The sequence below is a fragment of the Cyprinus carpio genome, chromosome A4 (genome assembly GCF_018340385.1).
Source record: "Cyprinus carpio isolate SPL01 chromosome A4, ASM1834038v1, whole genome shotgun sequence".
NCBI lineage: Eukaryota > Metazoa > Chordata > Actinopteri > Cypriniformes > Cyprinidae > Cyprinus > Cyprinus carpio.
In genome coordinates this window covers 25664134-25685898 of record NC_056575.1, presented here as the reverse complement: position 1 = coordinate 25685898, position 21765 = coordinate 25664134, and positions in this window count along the sequence as shown.

The window sequence follows — 21765 nt, the reverse complement described above, 5'->3', positions numbered from 1 at the left end:
GTTTTTTTTTTTTTGCAGTGTTGTCTGCGTTGGATGTTTGTGTTTTCCCAAACCCTCATCCACTCTACATTTTCCACTCAGCCACAAATACTTACCTTCAGCTCTATTCCCGCAGTTCCTGTGCCATCCTCTCCTGCTGCCTTCTCACCGTCATCATCCGAGTTCCTCACCACCTCACCACCATCTTGGATTTTTGTCTTCCCAGCATCATTGTCTTTTCCTGTTTGTTTATTTATTTTCATTAAAGAACCATAACTCGCTATTGTTTCCAGTCCTTCCTTCACCCAGCGTCACAACTTAGCGTAAATGCTACCGTGTCAATTCCTCAAAAACTATTCCAGCCTCAGTAGTTCAGTCACTGAGCCCTGAACCTAATAAAGTGAAGAAAACTGTCAACACTGCAGCTCATCTGCATAATTTTAAAGTCCAACTACACCTGTAGTTACATCCTCAAAAAGAATCTCAGCTTTTGAATAGTTCCACAAATCAGATGTGTTCCTAGAATCCTCACAGCAGCTAGATGTTGTTACTGATACACCAATAGGTGTTGAAATCAAAATTCTTCCAAAATATTTCCCCCAAAGACAGGTGAAATAGCGTGACTTTTATAAACCCTGAATGGCTAGTAGCATTGACCAAAGCCTATTAGCAACGTCAATTACTAAAAACCTTGTGCTTGGAATCGGTTTCACATGTCATTTTACCCTTGTAAACAATAACCGGATAAACATTCTTTTCCCCCCATATCTTAGACAACCTCAACCCACTCTAAATGTAAGACTGCTATAGGTCTGATTTTTTAAGGAAGGGAACCGCCAACACTACATAGATATAATCTAAACCAGGTATAATTCACATCAGCCAATAAAAATGTGTTTTCACAATTTTATATAAACAAACCAACAAAAAAACAATAAGCATAAAGCAAAGAAACAGACTGAACGAATCAGGTGCAGTGGCTCAGCTGTAAATAGGCTTCAAGGACTGGGAAAAACCTAAGGGTCAAAAATCAAAAAAGCAAAAAACAAAAATACAGCCCTAACACATAGAGCACAGGTTGTAACAACAGTGCATGATTTGAAATCAACATAAAATCTTTTTATCTGATATAGTCCATTGATGCAAGATGAGACAAGTCCCATAAAGATGGCGATAAATGGTCGTGACTGCCTCCGTCCTGCTCTAACTACACACATGGTTTTATAACATACACGACGTCTCTCCTGGCGCCTCTAGTGGTGTGTAGTATTATACACTCAGTCGAGAAACATGGCACCAGGCCTTGTAGCACTGTTCCAGTCTGAGACAAGATACTGATTTTCCCACCCGCTTTTGTTTTTCAAGCTGATAAAAACAAACGGGTGCAAGATTTCAACACTCCCCCAAATAATATAAATATAGCATATACATTTCTATAAATATATGGGTTTTTAGCCTACTGTTGTGAGTTGCTCTTTGCACAACATACCAGAACCTCCTCAATCTTCCCCAAGTGAAAAAAGTAATAATAACTAATAAAAACCCTTCCAAAATACTAACTATTGAAATTACTTCATCCCCTATTTTTGCCCATAATAAACAAAACAATTAGAATTTGGGATGCCCTACCTTCAACTCATTAACCAACAAACTTTGTTTTTCTTTGCCCAATTTTTTTTTACCTTCACAACATTTCGTTTAGCCATCTGGTTCAACTGACAAATATCTTTGAACTTTTTAAAAACATTTTTACATTTTAGCCACTTCATATTTTCTACTGTCATTGGTTAAAGAGAACATGCTTATATTCTGCACTGCTATATTTAGAAAATATTAGCCAATTTTTACTGATTCGCTTATTGATCTTAAAATGAGTCAGTAGCTTAGCTACCCAGACGGTACATATCAATTTCCATGGGAAAAGTCAAACAGCACACACTCATTCTGGCTTGCAGTGTAAGTCTTGTCCTCACTCGTGGCCGGAGTCAGAAGCCTAGTGGTCTGGGGGCATTCCACCTTCTGGTCATACGAGGGAAAACAATCCTTACCCTTCTTTTGAGAAAAAAGCTCTGTGTTATTCCATCCCGCCAACTACCTAAATGTTAGATCCATGCCTCCATCCAGATAATTAAAATGCGCCCGAATACCAGATCCCGTCAGAAAATATCAGTCTTGTCTGGTAACAGAACAAACTCTTCAGAAAAGTAGTCTATACCCAAAACCTGTGAAAAGGAAGTCTTGTCTGGACCCAAATACCAGAAACTCTATCAACAGTCTTCAGTCAGCCAAGAAGTTGACTGAGGAGAAAGCCAGTGAAGAGCAGAAGCAGGAGAAGGAGTGATGATAAAAGGAGCAAGTTGTCTGACCAGCACAAATCTAACAAGTATTGTTACACCAAAACTGCTTCAAAACAACATCCCATAAACCTTCAGTTTCCATAAACATTCCATCGTATTCTTATTCATGAAGAAAAACAGCCCTTGAAACACAGTGATTAGACTGAACAACAATGCAAAAATAATATAAAAACAACATATAACTACTAATCAATTATGGAAATCAATGAAATGGGTAATATCATTACCATAAATGTTATTATACATGATTTATGAATTACAATGGAATACTAAAAATTATTAACGATAAATGATTATAATGAATTACGATAAATGAGTATAACATAACGATAGTAAAACTACACAAATGTATGATTGTTCTCGTTAAAAAGCAAAAACACAGCACAGGCTGTATGAATGGATCCTTAGATCCTTAGAGCCCATGGGGGGAAGTTGTGGGCCTAATGGTTAGAGAGTCCGACGATCCCAATCGAAGGGTTGTGAGTTCGGAAGTCTCCGGGCCTGGGCAGGAAATTGTAGGTGAGGGGGGAGTGCATGTACAGTTCTCTCTCTCTCCACCTTCAATACCATGACTGAGGAGCCCTTGAGCAAGGCCATCGAACCCCCTCAACTAGCCTCCCCCGTGCCCCGCAGCATAAAATGGCTGCCCACTGCTCCGGTGTGTTTTCCTGCTCTGTGTGTGTGTTCACTGCGCGTGTGTGTGCCCTTCGGTGGGTTAACATGCAGTGCAGAATCTGAGTAGGGTCCCCATAATTGAGCTGAATGGCACTCACGTTCCACTTTCACTTCACTATTGAGAGTGTACTTAAACTAGTAGCATCACTGCCTTGTAGTAGGCTCTCGCCACACACCTTGAAGAGACCTTCTTCCTAAGAATTATCCTGCTATTTAGGAGACTCTAGGAGTAGAAACATTTTTGTGATAGCCGCCCTTTAATTTTTTCTACGCTGTCCACACTTTTTACCTTCGGTTGTGTGTATTCTTCTCCATGAGAATATCAAGGTCGTATCTTAGTTCAAAGTGATACTTGATCAGTCAGCCTTTCTGATACTTTCTATCTGAGTCCGCCCACACTAGTTAATGTCAAACAAGAACGACAGCACTGACCGCCTGCATGCGTGCGTGCACACACACACATACACAAACAAACACCCACGCACCTACCTTTTCATTACGTATTAGTGATGCATCTCTAGACTTCAACTGCTTGTCTGTTCAGGTTTATGCTATATCAATTCCTTGACCCAACTACCTAAAAGATAAATCTATTGTTATAAATAGATAATTTTATTATTTATAAGCGTTTTAACTGGTGAGTCGCGGGCAGTCTTCTTCGACGGCCAGCTCACTAGTATGGAGTTAAAGGTTCACTAAATCAGTAAGGACATTTTGACAGTAAGAAACATTTTGGACCTTACTAGTCAAACCTGCTAAAATCACACATGTACAAAACTAAACAATTGGATTTATTTACGACAATACGGAAATTAAATGTGAAATCCCCAATCAGGCATTGTAAAAACCCCATTGAGAAAAAAAAAAAAAAAAAAACCTTTGATCCTGGGCTCGAGGTGTCCAAAGTACTGAATTTATCTGTATCAGTTTACTGAATGAGTGATATTGCTTAATGATGATTCTATCTAAATGTATATGTGAAGCTAGCAGAATAAACATTTCTGAAAAATTCGAATCAATGTGTCTTGCTGCCTCTAGTGGTGTAAGAAACCTGATTTTTTGCTTGTTAAGAAAACTAAATCACTTAAACTAAACTTTCACAGTAACCAATGTTCTGATCGATTCTGATGCTACACACATGGTCAGAGACATTCCGACAGCGACTAGGGCAAAACTGCTTCAACACACATGAAGAGCTGATTCCGTGCTCATGTGGTAGCTTTTTTGTTTGATTGGAAAAATTTGCCTCAGTACCTATAACTGAAACTGGCACAACATTCAAAACGCTTCAAGAAATTACTTTTCTTAATTGTGCTGAAATGGGGAACAATATACTGTGTAGGTTTTGAGTGTGTAGAACGTTATGATTTCCTTACCAAGTCAAGAAAATATGATCATATTACCCAATTTTACAAGTCTCTGCACTGCTACATATAGAGTTCTGTAATCAGTTACAAAATTTATTTACTACTTATAAGCGCCTATTACTGGCCTTAGTCCTGTCAGTACCTAACTAGTCTTCTACAGTTAAACCACATCACGCTCCATACGGTAACCAAACGATGGATTGGTAGCATAACCTAGGGATAGCAAAGTCCAACTAAAGGCGTAGGCTTTTTCGCATTTGGCTCCAAAACTCTGGAATAGCCTTCTGATAATGTTTGGGGTTACACACACTTTCGTTTAAATCTTGATTAAAAACACACCTATTTGGCCAAGCATTCAAATAATGCCATCTCATAATTTATGGACTGCAGATAGTATCGATCAAATGTGCATTATATTCTTTAGCCTTACGCTGTATCTTCATTCTTCTTACATTGCAGGCACATTAAAAAATCTGGCCAGATCTATCCCCAGTTACAGTAGTATACTTGCACACCCTATGTGATATGAAACCTGGACAGTTGTAGCTATGCTGCAGCTTCTGAAATTTTTCACTTTCTGTATTCACAATTGGTTGTGAATATGTGAACCAATCACCGGAAAGTAGGACACAAGTCGGTTCTGGGCATTTTGGGTGATTCAGAGATTATGAAAGGTAGTCTCCCAGCTTTCCAACGATGTGTAACACATGGAAATATGAAATTTGGAGAAGTTGTGGCCATTTGAAAGTAGGCACTCAAAAAAGCTCAAAGGCGAGAAATGGCTCTAAAGATTGTGCAGTTCTCACCTGTTCTCCCCTGCGGGGAGTGAAATAGGGATCATTGAATTCATTTAGATACGCCATACCCTGGTAAGCTCCCCCTGTAACGGCTAGCTGCATGGTTGACATAGCAACGGACCAGAGGCAACGGGATAAATCGTACCCCATATACAATTAGAAAGGTATGTGCAATTTAAACGTCAGGAATTTTCTTTTTTGATTCTCTAAAAATATATAGAGGCTGAAATATGCTGAGTTTTATCTTTTTCTAACCTTTTTTTTGCTCAAAACTCATTTTGAACTGTGGCATTTGTACTCCGATAACGGGCCAAGACACAAATCTGGCCATCATTTTTAATGTTATTATTTACTGTCTTATGTTAAACAAAAAGTACATAGTGATGCTAATTTTTAATTGTTATTGTGGTTTTTATCAATAACACTTGAGGAATGATTCAGTGGGTAGCATTCAGGGACTTTTTGAACAGGATTCTGTGATAACCGTGATCATTGTGGTAACTATAATCATGAAGTGAATTTTTCATGCATTTTCATCTCTAGTTATGATCAACTATGATAAACTAAAATCAACTTAATTATGTGTTTTTATAGTATAATATGCAAGTACAATTTCTATAAGAAAGAAATTAATCTCTGATTCTGTTCTTTCTCTGACATTTAAGGGTAACATAGGCTTACAATGACCTTCTTCTCGGTCTAAAACAGTTTGGATAGTTGTTAATACAGCGTTCCCAAAGCTTGGTTCACTTCAAATGAAGAAACCCTTTTAAGGACTTTCCAGGTCCAATAAACCCCCAATTCAAGGACTTAATATGGGGGACACATTTCGAGTGAGAGCATGGTTACATCGTGTTACCTTGTAAAATACATTTTTACAGTTTTTTATGGGGTCGAAACACAAAAATGCAAAAAGCTTTTTTTGCATTTATTTTTTGGCCTATGACAGAGGTCTTATATTCTGTTCGTCATATTTTGCATAAAACTGAAGAATATTCGGACATCCTATACTGTATTCTAAAATGATCTGATATTAACTTTTTTCATGGATTTTATTGAAAAAAGCTTAGGCTCATGAACCAGTCATTTCACAGTGTGTCTGTGAAACGCTGAGGTACCGTAGTAGTTTTGTGCGGGCGTGAACATCATGGCAACATACAACAAAAAATTACTCCCCCGCGGGAAACACTTAACATAACGCGAAATGCAAGTAACTAACTAAATCAAGCATAGTCCATGAAGTGTTGGCGAAATAACAAATTATCGGACCGGAGAGAATAATATGGAATTTCTTCCAGAAAACTTTTTGCACAAAATAAATTTCAAGCACTTTCAATGTCCAATGATATCACATTCGCATCCTCTTCTGTGGTCTCTTCTGGTGTTGTACCTTGGCTCTGGCTTTTATGTCTCTTGCCTCGTCAGAAACAAATTGGCCTGATTTTTTCATACAGATGGGTCTGCCTGTCAATGTTCAGTCCAGGTGGGCCCAGGACAGGAAGACGTCGATGGGGGGCAATCTGCTCCGTCGCGCAGTAACTGATATTCGACAGGTTGTGCATCACGGTGATTTTTTTGCAGCCCACACCTGGTCTCTTGGCGTCAAAGCTGTGACAGAATAAGCACATAAGACATTTTTAATATGGCAAAGTATTTCTCATAAAATACTGTCGTGTAGTTGTTGCAAATTTATTGTAGTACACAATGTTAAATTTTTCAATATAAGTCCCTGAAGTGCTGATAACTCTTGATCTGTGGGAGTCTACGGAAGTGGTGAGTCAGATGCTGCTGCCAGTTGAAGGTCTGGCCTAAAATTTTGCCCTCTGCCGTTCCAACACGCTGGGGATATTGAGGTGACTCACAGGAGAGTTGTTTTCCCCAACCTGATGACAAAAAGAAAAGAGAGGAAGAAAAAAAGATCTTCATTAAATTTTTAATTGAAGCAGAACAGAAAACAGCACTGAAGTCATTAAAGCAAAGTAAGTTAAAGTACCTTAGCGATGTCTGTCAAGTGTTGACTCTTCTCTTCAGGGTAGGCTTGCTTGATGAGTCCAAAGCCACAGTCAGGGAAAACTTTGGTGTGGCCAGCAATAAGGAAGTTGATTTCAATTTTATCATGAAGCTTGTGTCCAACCTGCCAGGCAAGGTACCAGAGCTGAAGTTGTTCTTGTTCTGCCCACTGTAGTTGTCACAATGAAGATCCACCTCTGTTTCTCCAACTCCAAATTTTCCGAAGAAATGATGCTGTAGCTGATGACTTCATTGTTTCCCCTTTAGTAGATGACATGCCTTCATAAATCAGGTAATTCACCTGTTTTTGCAGCCCTTCACAGGAAACCCAAATAGGCCACTTTTCTGTGGGGTCAGGAAGTAATTGGGTCCTGGCTGGAGAGGGTTTGAGGGAAAGTGTACTGTAGAGACGAGGGAGAGAGGGAAATTGGATTAGATTAAATGAAATTTGTGTATTTTTCAACTGTCTAATAAAGATAAAAATTACTATATTGATGCTATTCTGCCATTTGCGCTTTATCAGCTGCTTATTTCTCATGCACCTAATCAACCCCTTTTAAAGGGGCATTAATAAAGTAAAGTAAATGTTGTGAAATATTACCTGCTGAGCAAAACAAACTGTAAAGCATCCTAATCTTCTTGCTTGCTGGTAGGGACGGTCCAAAGAAAAGTTAGAGCCGAGCAAATCTTTCTGCAGGCACAGTCTGTCGTTGTACACAGCCCTCTCTTTCTGCACAAGGGAAAAATGATCTTGTTGCTCTTTACTGCTTCAGCTTTCTATCATCTGGGAGGTTTGCACTTCGTATCAGCTGCTCGTTATTGCTCTGGCACTGCCAGCAGAGATCTGTGCGCAGCCGGCAACTTTTGATGTGTGGGAGAAGGGTTCCACAGTGCTTTGAAGCGGTTTTACAAACTCACGCTCACCTGAAAAAGATATTGCTTATGGTCAAATTTTATTTTAATTGCTAATAGTGCTTACATTATTTCCACATTATAAGCACTCCAAATTTTAAATTAGTGTTTACACATACCAACTCCTTAGCAGACTTCATGTAGAGATGCCACACTGAGGCCTTGGACACATGAGTTGGCAGCAACTTCACATGCCGATCCTATGTCCAGGTGTCGGCCAGGCAGCATTAAGGCATTGTCCTTCTGCATAGTTTTTATGAAGTCCACAACTCTGTTGATATCCTCAGGGCTGATGAAACCCGGGCTGGTGGACGTGGCAGTGAGTGCTTCTTCCTCAAACGTGGTCTTGCCCAATTCTCCTCATAGTGTTTGACTATATCAGCCAGGGTGTCTCTGCCAATGCTGGAAAAAAGGGGGGAAAAAAAGAAAAAAAAAAACGTTTTACATCATGCTAAAGGCATCTTGGGCACCTATATCAGAATGTATTGTACAAATATAGGGACTTTTACTTTACTGAAGTAAATTTTATGATGAAAACTTTTTTACTTTTACTTCACTACATTTAGAGCTGTATCTGCACTTCCTGGTTAGTCTTGGTTTAGTCCTGGTTTTGACCTCAGTTAGTGGTTGACCTGGTTTGAGTCAAAAGGGCTAAAAAAATCCTGTACATTAAACTCTTCATAAATCTTTTACTTTTGACCTATAAAAGCACATTTTATGGCTACGGATACTTTATACTTTTACTTAAGTAGGAATTTAATCTGTACATTTACTTTACTTTTAGTAAACCCCGTTAAGAATTTAAAGTAGCACTTCCCCCCCACTGGCTAAAATTTTACATCACTTTCAATTCAAAAATCTAACAGGAAGGTTTACGTGAGCTAAGTCTTCACCCCCATCATTCAAGAAATTAAGAAATATTAAAATTAAATAGAAATGCTCATTTTACCACTGAAAGGCTTTTATAGAAAGGGGGGTTTTTTTGGCGTAACGATCTACGTTTAAACAATACTACCGTCCGTTGACTTACTCCCCACCCTCATGAAGGCTTGAGGGCTAGCGCACCACACAAGTCTGCCCCCCCACCTCCCTGGCCCATTCCAGTTTGCATATGGAAACCCGGTCCCCCCGATGATGCCTCTCAACTACCCTCCACCCCAACCACAATAGAAAAAAAATTACTCGAGCTGTATAGACTCATTTTCAGCTTTCAACAAAATATCCCTCAACACTCTTCCAAACTGTCGAGGGGGCCAAACTCTTCGCTGGCAACGGCTTTGGACTTTCTGACTGAAGACCTCAGGCAACGGGTCGGCAGCAAAAATCCACACCATCACACTGAACACGGGGGCCCCCCAGGAGGGTTGGAGCCCCCTCCTTCACCTGGACAACCTGCACCCCGGGCAACAACCCCCAACCTTTTCTTAAAGTTTGCGGAGACACGACTGTGGTGGTTCTTTCCTTTAGAAAAACAAGGGGGGGCCGGGGCCCGGGGTGCAGTGAAAATCTCCTTGACTGAAAAGACAAAAGGAGATTGTTGTTGACTTCAGGAGAGGACACTCGCATTTTCCTACCTCAACGGTGCGACGGGGAGAAGTGAGCAGCCCCCCGTTCCTGGGGGGAAATCCAGAGGACCTCTCCTGGACCGAAAACACCGCAGCACTGGCCAAAAAATCACAGCAGCCCCTCACTTCCCCCCAAAACGGGGGAGACCCAAGCCCCCCCCCCCATTAACCCTACAGGGGCCCCACAAAGCTTCCTAGCGCATCACTGTTGTAGGGGCCCCCTAAAAGCTCCGCCGGAAATCGCACCATAGGGGAAGCAGCTGAGAAATCTTTGGGTGTTTTTCCCCCCCTCCCCCCAGGACATTTGGGAAACCCCCTCTCCTGAAAAAGCCCTCCTTGCGGGTGATCCCACTCACCCCACCAGCTTCTTCTTTTGCTGTCATCAGGAGAGACGGGAGTCCAGGCCGAAACTAAAGGAGCTTCATCCTCAGCTGTCGGAAAGCTGAACTCGCTCCCAAATTTCCCCCCCCCCCCTCTTCTGCCCCGGGCCACCACAATAAAACCCCCCCCCCCCCCAGGTCCCCACCCCCGGCCCCCCACAAACAACGTGTCGCACCAGTCACTTGTGCGCTTGTCTGCCACTACTCATTACCAGGAACTGCGTCTTCACCCCTCATCAGTCATTTAAATAAAAAACTGCTCTTGACCCTTTGACTTTTCAACTGAATAAACTTTTTTTTTATCACAAAATCTTTTACTCACTTTTTGTTACTGTTTGCACTCATCTCCCCTTCCCTTGGCCTGTTTTTTATTTAACCAATTTTTTTTTTTTTTTTATGTCTTTTTTTTACATTCCCTTATTTTATTTTTTATTTATTTTTAAATTTTCTGATTTTGGTCCTGTTAGTGTTTCGAATGCACGGGGGCTAGAGTAACGCAATTTCTTTCTCTGTTTTATGTATGTCATTGGAAAATTACAAAAAAGCAATTTGACTTGACTGTTGATTAATTAAAAAGACGTCCTGAGCTAGTAAAACAAAGTAGGTTGGGAAGGTCAAAACATGGACAAAACATAATTACGTTTTTAAATGAAATAAATGACAAATTTTGATTTTTTTGGGAAACTCACCCCTAAAAAACAGAAAAGTATTTTTGCAGATCTCGTTGTTTCCCAAATAAAATAACTTTCGGGGAACACTTTCTTTTTTTGGGGGTCTTTTTGTGGATGAAACCCATCTCCGAATTTGCACTGTGCGTCTTTTTTTAAAAATTTCCCCCATAATTTGCATGTCCGCACTCTTTGTCCTGCCCTCTTTTTCCGAATCCCCCGATGTTGACATAATGTCTGAAAAAGCTTTGGCACAGGCTGTCCCATGCAGAATTCTCTTTTCCCCTTTGGTTAGATTTACAGTCAAATTTAGGGATTTTCCCCTTTTTTTTTCTGTCTTTACCCCCACAAATTTTTACTATCATAAGCCTCTGAATTTTTAGGGTTAATCATCTGAAAGCCTTCCCATACATTTTTTCCCCTCTTATCTTCGCTTAGTTTAGATTTGGGTATATTCGCTTATTATCCCTTTCATCGTCGCTCAAATTTTCTTTGGGAAACAGTGACGCTTGTTCTTATGCATCCGGGTTGTGAAAAAGATTTCAAAAATTTTTGTGTAAAAGCCCCGGTTTTAGTCGCGCGATAATTTTGCAGGTCCATTTTATTGAATTTTTTATATCAGTAGAGCCGGGGAAGCGTGCATAATAAATAGCCACGCTTTCCTTTTATGGGGGGGGCAAAAACAAAAGAACAAAGCCGGTTTTTCCATAGGAAAAACCAAGACAATGCACCCCCCACTGCGTGCTAGAATCCAGAAAACAAGCCAATTTCAACCTCAAAAAGTCGCTTTTAAATATCCCAATAGCTATCCAAAAACGGAAGGCTTCTTTGTGATCCAAAACGTTTGCAAAAAAACAAAACCCCAATTTTGAAAACAAACAAAAAAAAAATGCTTTTTTTCATTTTTCCCGAAAATTGTTGGTGACGTGTCATGGTTTTGGTGACAGGTCAAAGTTTTTTCCTTAACAAAAATTATAGCTATTCTTAGCAAGTGCTTAAGTTTGTGTATAGGATTTTTTATTAAACCATTTAAATTCTTAACCAAAGATACCTGTGACCACACGGACTCAGGCAAAGGTTTGATTTAAACAATTTTTTTTAAAAAACAGGTAAGTATATATCTGGTGGAGGCAGGGGAGAGGGCCGGGGAAAGTTTTAGCAGGGTTTGTGACTGGATATGAAGGGTTTTTTTCCGTAGGCCGGGGGGGTTTACCGGAAAGGGGATCCCCTGCACACCCCTTGGGGGGAAAAATGGGGAGGAGATCTTTGGGTGAGGGTTCACTGGAGGCACATGGGAAACACCGGGGCTGGGGAATCAGGTTTTAAAAAGGTAAGACATTTGGAAAATCATCAAAAGCTTTAAAATGGAAAGTTCCTTATGAAGCTATGAAATCAACAAAGAAAGGGTGAGGGGGTTTCTTATGTGGGGGTGACTGAGAGGGAATCTGATCAGGGTGCTGATTTACCGGGGGAGGGGTGATTGTGATTGGCTGAGTGGAGCCCGACCCACTTTGACAGTACCCCCCCCCTCCCGGGTGCCCTGAGGGGCCAAAATCCCCCGACGTGGGGTTCCCTTCACAGAGGATTGGACGATCCAATGTGCTGGTTGGGAATTCCTCAGAGTGTGGGATCAAGAAATTGTTCTAGAAACCCAGGAGCGCCTTTTTTGGGCCATATCCTTCCCCGCAACTAGATCTCCATCTGCCACCACCCCCGGGATTCCAAATTTCCTTGACCTTGGAGGGGGTCCTTTTTTCCCCAAAGCAAAGGCTCTGGGAGACGGGGGTGAAAGGTTTTAAACATGACCATGGGGAAAGTGGGGTAAATTCATATTTTTGGGGGAGTTTTAGTTTTTTGGACGGGATTGATCCGTTTTGAAGGGGGAAGGGGCAGCAATCTGGGACTGAGTTTTTTGGCGGGCGGCCGTCTGAGTCCCGATGGACGCCTACCTTCTGTCCGGTTGGTAGGGAGGGGGGTGCTTGCAAGGGGCGGCTGCCATCTTTTGTTTCGCATTTTCCCTTTAGAAAATGGTGGCCTCGTCCCCCACCCTCGCTCCCCGGAACCATAACCAACCACAGGGAAAACCCAGGGGTTCCCGACCAGGGGGGGAAAAAAGGGGGGGGGGACCGGGTAGCTTTTAATGTGTAGACCCTGGAGGTTGTGGAGTGGTTCTGGGGACTCGGCCCCCGGGGAAATGGTTCCAGGAGTTCTGGGGGCCTGGCAGAAGGTCCTGGGAACGTCCCCACCCCCTTTATCCCCGCTCCCTTGGGCCCTTAATTTAAGCTGGGACCCCGAGGAGAGGCTTTATCCCTTAGGAGAAAAAGGGAATCCCAAATGAACGGGGTCCCCGGTCCAACACTATTTCCTCGTTGAGGCCAAACGGCAAAACACCCAAATTGAAGAGGATTTCTGCTGTCTGCAAGCTGTAGGTAAACCCTGTAGGTGGATGAGATATGGCATAATATTAAGAATCTCTCGAATATCAACAGGATACAGGTATTACCATCAGAGGAAGTCCAAATCTGTAATGAAAGCCACTCCTAAGTGTGAACCAGGGGCGGTTGGGAATGGGTGAGTGGATTCACCTTGCCGGCTGGAAGATGACGGGGACTCTTGGAATTGGGGAAGATAGGACTCAGTACAAACCCCTGATGAATCTTCTAACGTCCTCCTGCCCTTTTGGGCAACCAGAAGCGGTCTTTAAGCAGCGAGGAGTTTGCGTCTTCCATCCTCCAGGGTGGCCAGTGCCTCAGGAGGTATGGCCGGTCATATGTTGGAGTTGCGTTGGTCCGTGGGCGGGCGCCGGAAGAACTTCCGTACGACTTGGCGGTGAGGTCCACTGAAGTGCGGCTATAAATGAGCTGTGTAGGGATTATGTTTTCAGGCTCATCCGTACCTTCTCAGGAGCATGGAGTCCGGACGGGCATCGGCCGTGATGTTCGGGACCGGGTCTATAAGAAGAGTTGTGAAGTTAAACCTTGTGAGAAGAGTGCCCATCTACTTGGCAGGGATGTCGTCCATTTTGCTTCTCTCTATGGTTTGTAGGTTCTTATGATCTGTAAGTATGATGAATGGATGAGCCATGCCCTCTAGCCCAGTGTCGGCCACTTTTCCAACGCTAATTTGATGGTCCGCACTTCCGTTCCGCAATGTCGTAGTTCTTCTCCACCGGGCTGAGCTTCCGTGAGAAGGCAGCGCTGGATGGAGTCGAGTTGGAGAGCCTTGCCTCTGGAGAGAACCGCTCCCCACTCACAGTGGTAGAGGCATCCACTTCCAACATGAAGAAGGGGAATTCTGGGTCTGGATGAACTTGAGGGAGCGGTTGTGAAAGCCAGAAGCTACAGCCCATAAAATAATAGACCGTTTGCGTTAGGTGGAGAATGCCTCAGTGGTGGTGGCTTGGAGTCCAGGACAGGGGCTTGGGGTTTTGCCATATAGGAGGTTGGTGATGGGACTAGTGATGTACTGACTGTAGTCTTTTTATGAATCGTCTGTAGAAATTGGCAAAAACCTAGGAAGTGTTGGAGCCTCTTGATTGCGGAAGGTTGTGGCCAGGCGGGCATCGGCTTCTTCTATCTCCCCTCGCCAATATGTGGATTCCTGTTTCAACTGATAATATAACCCAGAAAGTGCAATTGAGGTTTGGTGAAAGGTGCATTTTTCTGCCTTTTTAGGAAGAGTTGGAACCAAGTCTGAGTCTTATTAGAACGGTCCTTACATGCACACAATGTTCTTTCGGGGCTCCGGGAGTAGATGAGGATGTCGTCCATCATACACAATGACAAAGCAGCAGAGCGTTCCCGGAGCACTGTGTGCATGAAGTCCCCGGAAAGCTGGAGGGGATTTCAAAGCACTAGGGGCTATAATGGTACAATTCCCAGTATTCATAATTGGGCATTAACAAGGGGGGGGGGGGGTCACGGTCGCCGCTCGTCCATTCATCTCTCATGCACGCGGATGATTATATTATGCACCGCGTAGATTCTAGCTTGGAGAATATGGTGGCCTCAAAGTTGTTCTAGTGTGCAGCTGGGACGAGGGGAAGAGGGTACTGGAAACTTTATTTCGTTATCTGGTGTCAGTGCAGCGATAATTCATACACAGGGCCGCAAGCCTCTGTCCTTCTTCGCCACAAGAAAATCTCGAAGCGCAGGGAATGGGATGGACCAATGTAGCCTTGTCTGAGAGCTTCCCCTCCCATACTCCTCCATGGCCTATCTGTTCGGGTAATGAGAGGGGATAGATCTTTCCATGAGGCACTGGCTCACCTGGAATCATGATCGATCGCACAGTCACCGGGTGGTGAGGAGGCAGTTGTGATGCCTTTTGGGAGCGGCAGGAAGTACATCAATGGAAGTTCTTGTTGCAGAAAGGGAATGTTATGTAACGTTTCTCAGGAGGGCTTGTTCAATAGAGGTGGGTTAAGGGGTAAGGTGTAATTTGGTGACTTCGATGGAGCTTACGATTGGGAAACATGAAGGGAACGCGGGTCACGGCCACCGGAAGATCTTTCACCAAGACACCATGAATTATTGGTTGTGCTGCAACAGCCAGGGGGAAAACAAAAAAAAAAAACTACCAGAATGATATCTGCTGTGGAGCCTCCGAGGACTAGGAGATTGATGGATTTCCGTATGCAGGCAGGCCAAGCTGTTAGCTGTACTGGCCCCACGCTGTGAACGCCACGCGGCCTGTTGATTTAACGGTTTGCCCGGTGATAGAGATTACTTTGGTAGGTGGTTTCCCAGGTTTGTAGGTCGGTAGGTGGACAGCTGGCTTACAGAGTTTGCCCTCACGAGATGAAGTTCCCCGGTCTGACCCCAGAGTCGAGGAGGGTGTAATCTGGAAGAGGACATGGGCAGCATTAAGATGTGGGTACGTGTTGAGTTGATCCATTTTTAATTGGTGTTGGCCCGTAGAAAACTCACCCACTGGTCAAGGGGAGGACGAAGGGGACGAGGCCATGAAAATGATGCCCACCAGCGCTCCGCAGTAGAGGCATAAACCTTGGGTCATTCTCCCTACGATGTTCAGTAGGGTGTCAGACGGTTGATAATTCTGTTTGCATGGGTTCTGGGTGAGTCTCAGGAGGATTCTGGGTGTCAGTTTGGTGGCGTGGTGTAGAAGGCTACAGCTGGTGAGAATTCCTTGGGGCAAGATTGTAGGGTGGTTTGAACATCTGGTGGCTTGCTGGATAAAAACTTTCTTAGACCATGTGAATCATCAGATGATGCCAGACTGGAGGCGGAGTCTGGGTTCAAGACCTCGGCGTAACGCGGTGATCAGGGAAGCCTCATTCCATCCGCTGGCCAGCCGCGAAGGGTTCTAAACTGTAGGGTATACTCATGCATTGTCATATTGCCTTGTTTGAGATGATGATAAGTTGCTCAGCTCAACTGATGAAATCACCCTTGGTAGTACCAAATACCTCCCAAAGTGTGTGTGATGAAATTTTCCAAAAGACTGTGTTGCGGGACCAGCTTGTGACCAGATTGTTTCAGCCCACAGAAGTGCAGGACCTGAGGGGACAGGATTACAAAGGCGGCGATTTTACACTGTTCTGAAGGATATAGTTGAGGCTGAGTGTGAATGGCGAGAGAGCATTGAAGAAGAAACCTGTTGCAATTCTTCCGCCATCGCCTGCATAGGGGCGCTGGTCTGACGACTGGGCTCGGATACACGATTCAAGGGGGAGAACCAGAAGGTGATGTGTTGTGTGTTGTTGGTTGAGGCCCGGGGCCTGAGAGACTGGCGGTGGGGTGGTAGGTTGCAACACTCACCGTAGCGAATTCACCAGCTCTTGAAATGGGTCCAGTTTGCTCATCCTCTGTTTAGGTCCGATCTTCTGTAACACATGGACTCAGGGACAGAAGGTTAGATTTAAACAGGTTTATTATAACACAGGTATATATCTGGATGGAGGCAGGTGAGAGTCCGGAGTAACCGGATGAGCAGGGTTTGGATGACTGGATATGATATGGGGCTTACTCCGTAAGGCGGTGGGGTGACCCAGAATGGAGGATCCGTTGCCACACACCTCGGGGTAACACTGGAGGAAGAGATCTTGGATGAGGGTTCACTGGAGGCACACTGGAGAAACACAGGAGTCTAGAGAATCAGGTTTGACAAAGAGGTAAGCAGCAAGGTTAGTAGAGAGCCAATGGCAAGTAGCTTGAAACTGGAAGGGTTCCGTATTGACAGCTATGAGATCTAACAATGAAGTGACTGAGTTGTGTGGCTTATATGTGGTGGGGAGCTGATGAGGTAATCGTGATCAGGTGCCTGCTTGATTAATTACTCAGGTGAGAGGGTGGGTTGTGATTGGCTGAGTGGTGAGCCTGACCGACTTGTGACAACCGTATCTGTAAAACAAATAGTGACTGGCCCATTATGTTCTAATGGCTTAAATTCTTCATACACTTACTTTGAAAAAAAAGTTTGTAATAGAATGCAGGCATATAGATATGCATTCATCTCATATAGTAATTTACTTGTTACTGGTTCTCAAAAGTTTTGATGTTATAGTTGGTACCTACTCACATACTGTAAAAAGTAATGTGCAAAAAACCATCAACTCAAACATCACCTTGTTAGTACCCAATAATGCATACTTATATTGAAATCCCACAAAAAACCCCAACAGTGAAAATTGTAAAGCTGCATCACGTTAATGACCAAAAAACAAAGAAATTAAAATAAATAAAAATGCCTAACAATACATGTGTCAGCAAACAGGCCAGAAACAACAGAGGCAAGAATGCAAAACAGCAGTTCTTATTGACAGACGGGCTGTGGCAATGATGAAGCAATGATCAGAAGGTAATATGCAGAGGTAAGGTTTCAGGTCTCTTAGCTGATGGTAACAGATGATTGTCTCTTCCAGGTGATCTGGAGGATCAAAGGAGCAGTGGAGGAGAACGGGAGCGTGGAGTGAAGGAGCATCTAAGGGTGAGTAAAAACAGGTTAAGTATCAAGGTAAGGAGTCAGTCTTAGTTCAGTAATGCAAACTGTAGACCACACACTGAGGCTGCTGGCAGAGTGCAGTGATATAGGGAGCTTTAATGAGCTTAGGCAAGGCAGGTGCAGGCAATCAGTCCTTGGTGACTGGGATCCTGGTATGCGCTGGGGCTGAAGACTGTGGTGACTGAAACTCCCTGACTCCCGGATTATCCCCCCCCCCCCCGGCCCCCCTGGGGCGTGTCCTTACGGGCAATTACAATCCACAAATGGGGGGTGGAGGGTGGGAGCCCCTAGAGGCTTGTAGGGGATGGGAGGTCCTCAGGGTCCCATGTCTGAAGCAGGCAGTTTCAGGAGGCCATGGCGGAACAGGGCAGTCCAAGTGGCCATGGCGGAGCAGGCAGCAGTTCAGGAAACCAAGGCGAAACAGGCAGTTTTCGGGGTCCATGGCTGGACGGCCTCCATGGCCTTGGCATTGCCCCGGCCACTACGAGTGGAGAACATCAAGCCCCCCCCCAAAAAAAAATTCTAGTGAGACCTCCAGGTCTCCGGGCTTTGGGACCTGCTCTGGGCTGGCTCAGAGTCACTCTGCGGCTGCTCTCAGGAACCAGAATCCATCTCCTGGCTGGACTTGGGGACACAAGCCTCTCGGGGCTGGATGTGGAAAACCGCCATCCTTCTCAGAGACATGAAAGGCAGGAGGCCTCCTGGCTAGACTCGGGAAATGAAGCCCTTACTGGGCCATCGACAGAATCTGTGGCCGTGCGGGCAATACGTTGGGAACCGCAGCCCTCTTTGGGCTGGACGTGGGAACAACAGCCCTCTCTGGGCGTGGACGCGTGGCAACAGGAGCCCTCTCTGGGACTAAACTCGGTATCTGAAGGGCCCCCCTCCCTGGGGGCCCGAATGTGGGGAACAACAGGCCCTGTCTGGACAGGAACGTGGGAACAGGAGCACTCTCTGGGCTAGACTCGGGATCTGAGGCTCGCGCCTGTGGCCCAGACATTGGGAACAACAGCCCTCTATGGGCTGGATTGTGGGAAACGGTAGCCCTCCTCAGGGGCTTAACGTGGGAACAGGAGACAAAGGAGAGCTGGAAAAGGCAAGCGGAGATGAAGGAGAGCTGGACGAGACCAGTGAAGGCGAATGGAGACAAAGGAGGGTTGGACCCCGCCTTGTTGAGCTCTGTGAAATTGAGTGAGAGCATTTTGGATAGTGGACTCTGGAGAGGCATTCTTGGATGGGACAACTTGAATCTGGTTGGGGGCTAGAGCCATCATCTGTCAACTTGGGTCAGGGGCCAGGGCCAACAGTCTTTTCCTTCTCATTATTTCCTTTTTTTGGGCTGAGGTTAAGGGGGATAGCTCGCGGTCGTCATAGGGCTTTGGAGTGAATCAGCTGGGTGGGCGTGACAAGTGGAGTGGCCAGTTAAAACATGACAATGGAGGAGAGGCAAAGCGTTTCTGGTCTGAGACACTGAGAAGGAGCCTTGAAATGAAGACTGGAAAAAAGGATGCGGATTTGAATGCTGACCGAGACCAAACTGGTGGATACGGGGTCTACAATCTTGGCCCCCAGGTTCAGACACTGTTTGATGTCCATCTACGAGATCGGGTGGGGAAATGGGAGGTAATGGGTGACTGCAAGCCAATTGGTTTAGGAGATGTCGTTGCTAGGAAAACTTTGCTTTATTTACTGTGTGTCTTTCCCCTGGTAAAATACAGCTGAAGTGGCACTTTGTGTTTTGCGTTTCTATCGGGGGTCTGGCCAGTTTTGCGGTTCTGCTAAAAAGGGAGGAGCATGGACCAGCTAACTTCAATCAACAGGTAAATCAGGCAAATATATAAGTTGGTATTGTGTCACTTGCAGCAGTGGTCGCGGCAGCCCCTCGTGTGGTGAAGACCCGACGAGTGTAAAGACAATCGACTCTACCTGCGCGACTCCACCGAGCAAGGAACACCGTACAGGGCACTTGAAGTATTGCTTTTCTCCCCTTTCATTTTTGTTAACAGCTGGTCCTCAAATACTTATTTGGGGCACTTGTAGTCACTATGTGCTTTCAGATCTCTACTATCAACTACGACTACTAACACGCTATGTACGTCTAAGGAAGGCCTGCCCGACAAGTCTACGGCCTGTCCCTCTGACCTCTACTACTACGCTCTCTATTCCAGTTGGTCTCTGGTTAACAAAGCAAACTTCATTTCTTCTATTGCTACTCATTCGGTCTCAGCCTCATGGCACTGACTGAGACTTTGGATCAAACCTGAGGACACTGCCACTCCCGCAGCCCTCTCCACTGGTTTCACTTGTTCCCAGACCCCTCGTACGACTGGGAGAGGTGGAGGTACTGGTCTCCTTATATCGAAAGATTGGAAATTTGATCTTCAAAAACCACCTACAGGTAACGGTTCATTTGAAATCACATGCTATTACTGTAACCCACCCTGTTAAAATCCACTTTGTGGTCATTTATCGTCCCCCCAGGTCAATGGGGAAACTTCTTGGAGGAGTTGGGGATGTGCTGCTATCAAACTATCCTGAGGATGGTACTCCCTCTGGTACTACTTGGTGACTTCAACATCCACCTAGATCAACACCAGGCTGTTGATGTTCAAACACTATCTGCTTCGCCTCATTTGATCTCAAGCGAGTGTCTACTACAGCGACTCACAAAATCGGGCAACCAACTGGACCTCATCTACACAACGCTGTTGTTCCGTGGACAACTCTTTAGTTGGCTCCACTGCACACCCCAGACCACTTCCTCATTACTGCTAACCTAGCACTTACTCCTGAAGCGGCACATGCTCCAACGCAGGTCACCTTTCGACGGAACCCTACGCTCACTCTCTCCATCTCGCCTATCCTCTGTGGTTTAAATCTTCACTTCCTTCACTCTCACAGTTTTTCAGCTCTGGACACGAACAGTGCTACGGACACTTTTTTTGCTCCAATCTAAGCCTCTTGCTTGGACAACTTTTTCCCACTGTCGTCTAGACCAGCACGCACCACCACCCCAATCTGGCCCCTGGCTGTCCGATGTTCTCCGTGAACATCGCTCTAAACTCAGGGGCTTTCAGAGAGGAAATGGCATAAATCAAGAAACTCTACCGACCTCAGTGTGTATCAGTCTCTCCTCTCCTCCTTCTCTGCAGACGTCTTCACTGCTAAAACATCATACTACCACAACAAAATAAACAACTGTTGTGACGCTCAGACACTCTTCAAAACCTTCTCTTCTCTTCTTAATCATCCGCCTCCACCTCCACCTCCTCTGCCATCGACTCTTACAGCTGACGACTTTGTAGTTTTCTTCACAAATAAGACAAGAACCATCAGTGACCAATTCTCCACACCGGCAGACTGAGGATAACTTCACAACGACTAATGCACACTCTCTCTCCTCCCTTCTCTCCACTCACAGAGACGGACGGTTTCCAAACTTAATCTGTCCAGTATTCCTACTACTTGCCCACTTGATCTGAGATCCCCACTACCAACACCTCCTTCCAAGCGATTTCTTCTTCAGTCATACCTTTACCTACGATCACATTATCAACTCCTCTCTTCACTCTGGACACATTTCCCTCAGCTGTTAAAAGCAGGGTCGGGTAAGCCCATGCTGAAGAAACCATCTCTAAATCCACAGCACTTCTAGAAAAACTACAGACCGGGTATCCCTTCTTCTCCATTCATTGCAAAGACGACTTGAAGAGCGCTGTGTTCAACCAGCTCTCTATGTTTCTTGTACAGAACAACCTCCTGGACAGCAACCAATCTGGCTTCAAAAGGGGCCACTCAACTGAGACTGCCCTGCTCTCGGTTACTGAAGCCCTGCGACGACTGGCAAGAGCAGCTTCAAATCCTCAGTACTCATTTTGCTGGACCTGTCTGCTGTTTTTGACACTGTTAATCACCAGATTCTCCTGTCCACCCTCAGAAAGATGGGCATCTCTGGAACCGCACTCCAGTGGTTTAACCCTCTGGAGTCTAAGGGTATTTTTGGGGCCTGGAGAAGTTTTGTCATGCCCTGACATTTGTGCTTTTTTCAGGCTTTTTTCAGTTCTTATAAATATCTAAATGGCTAAAGTCTAT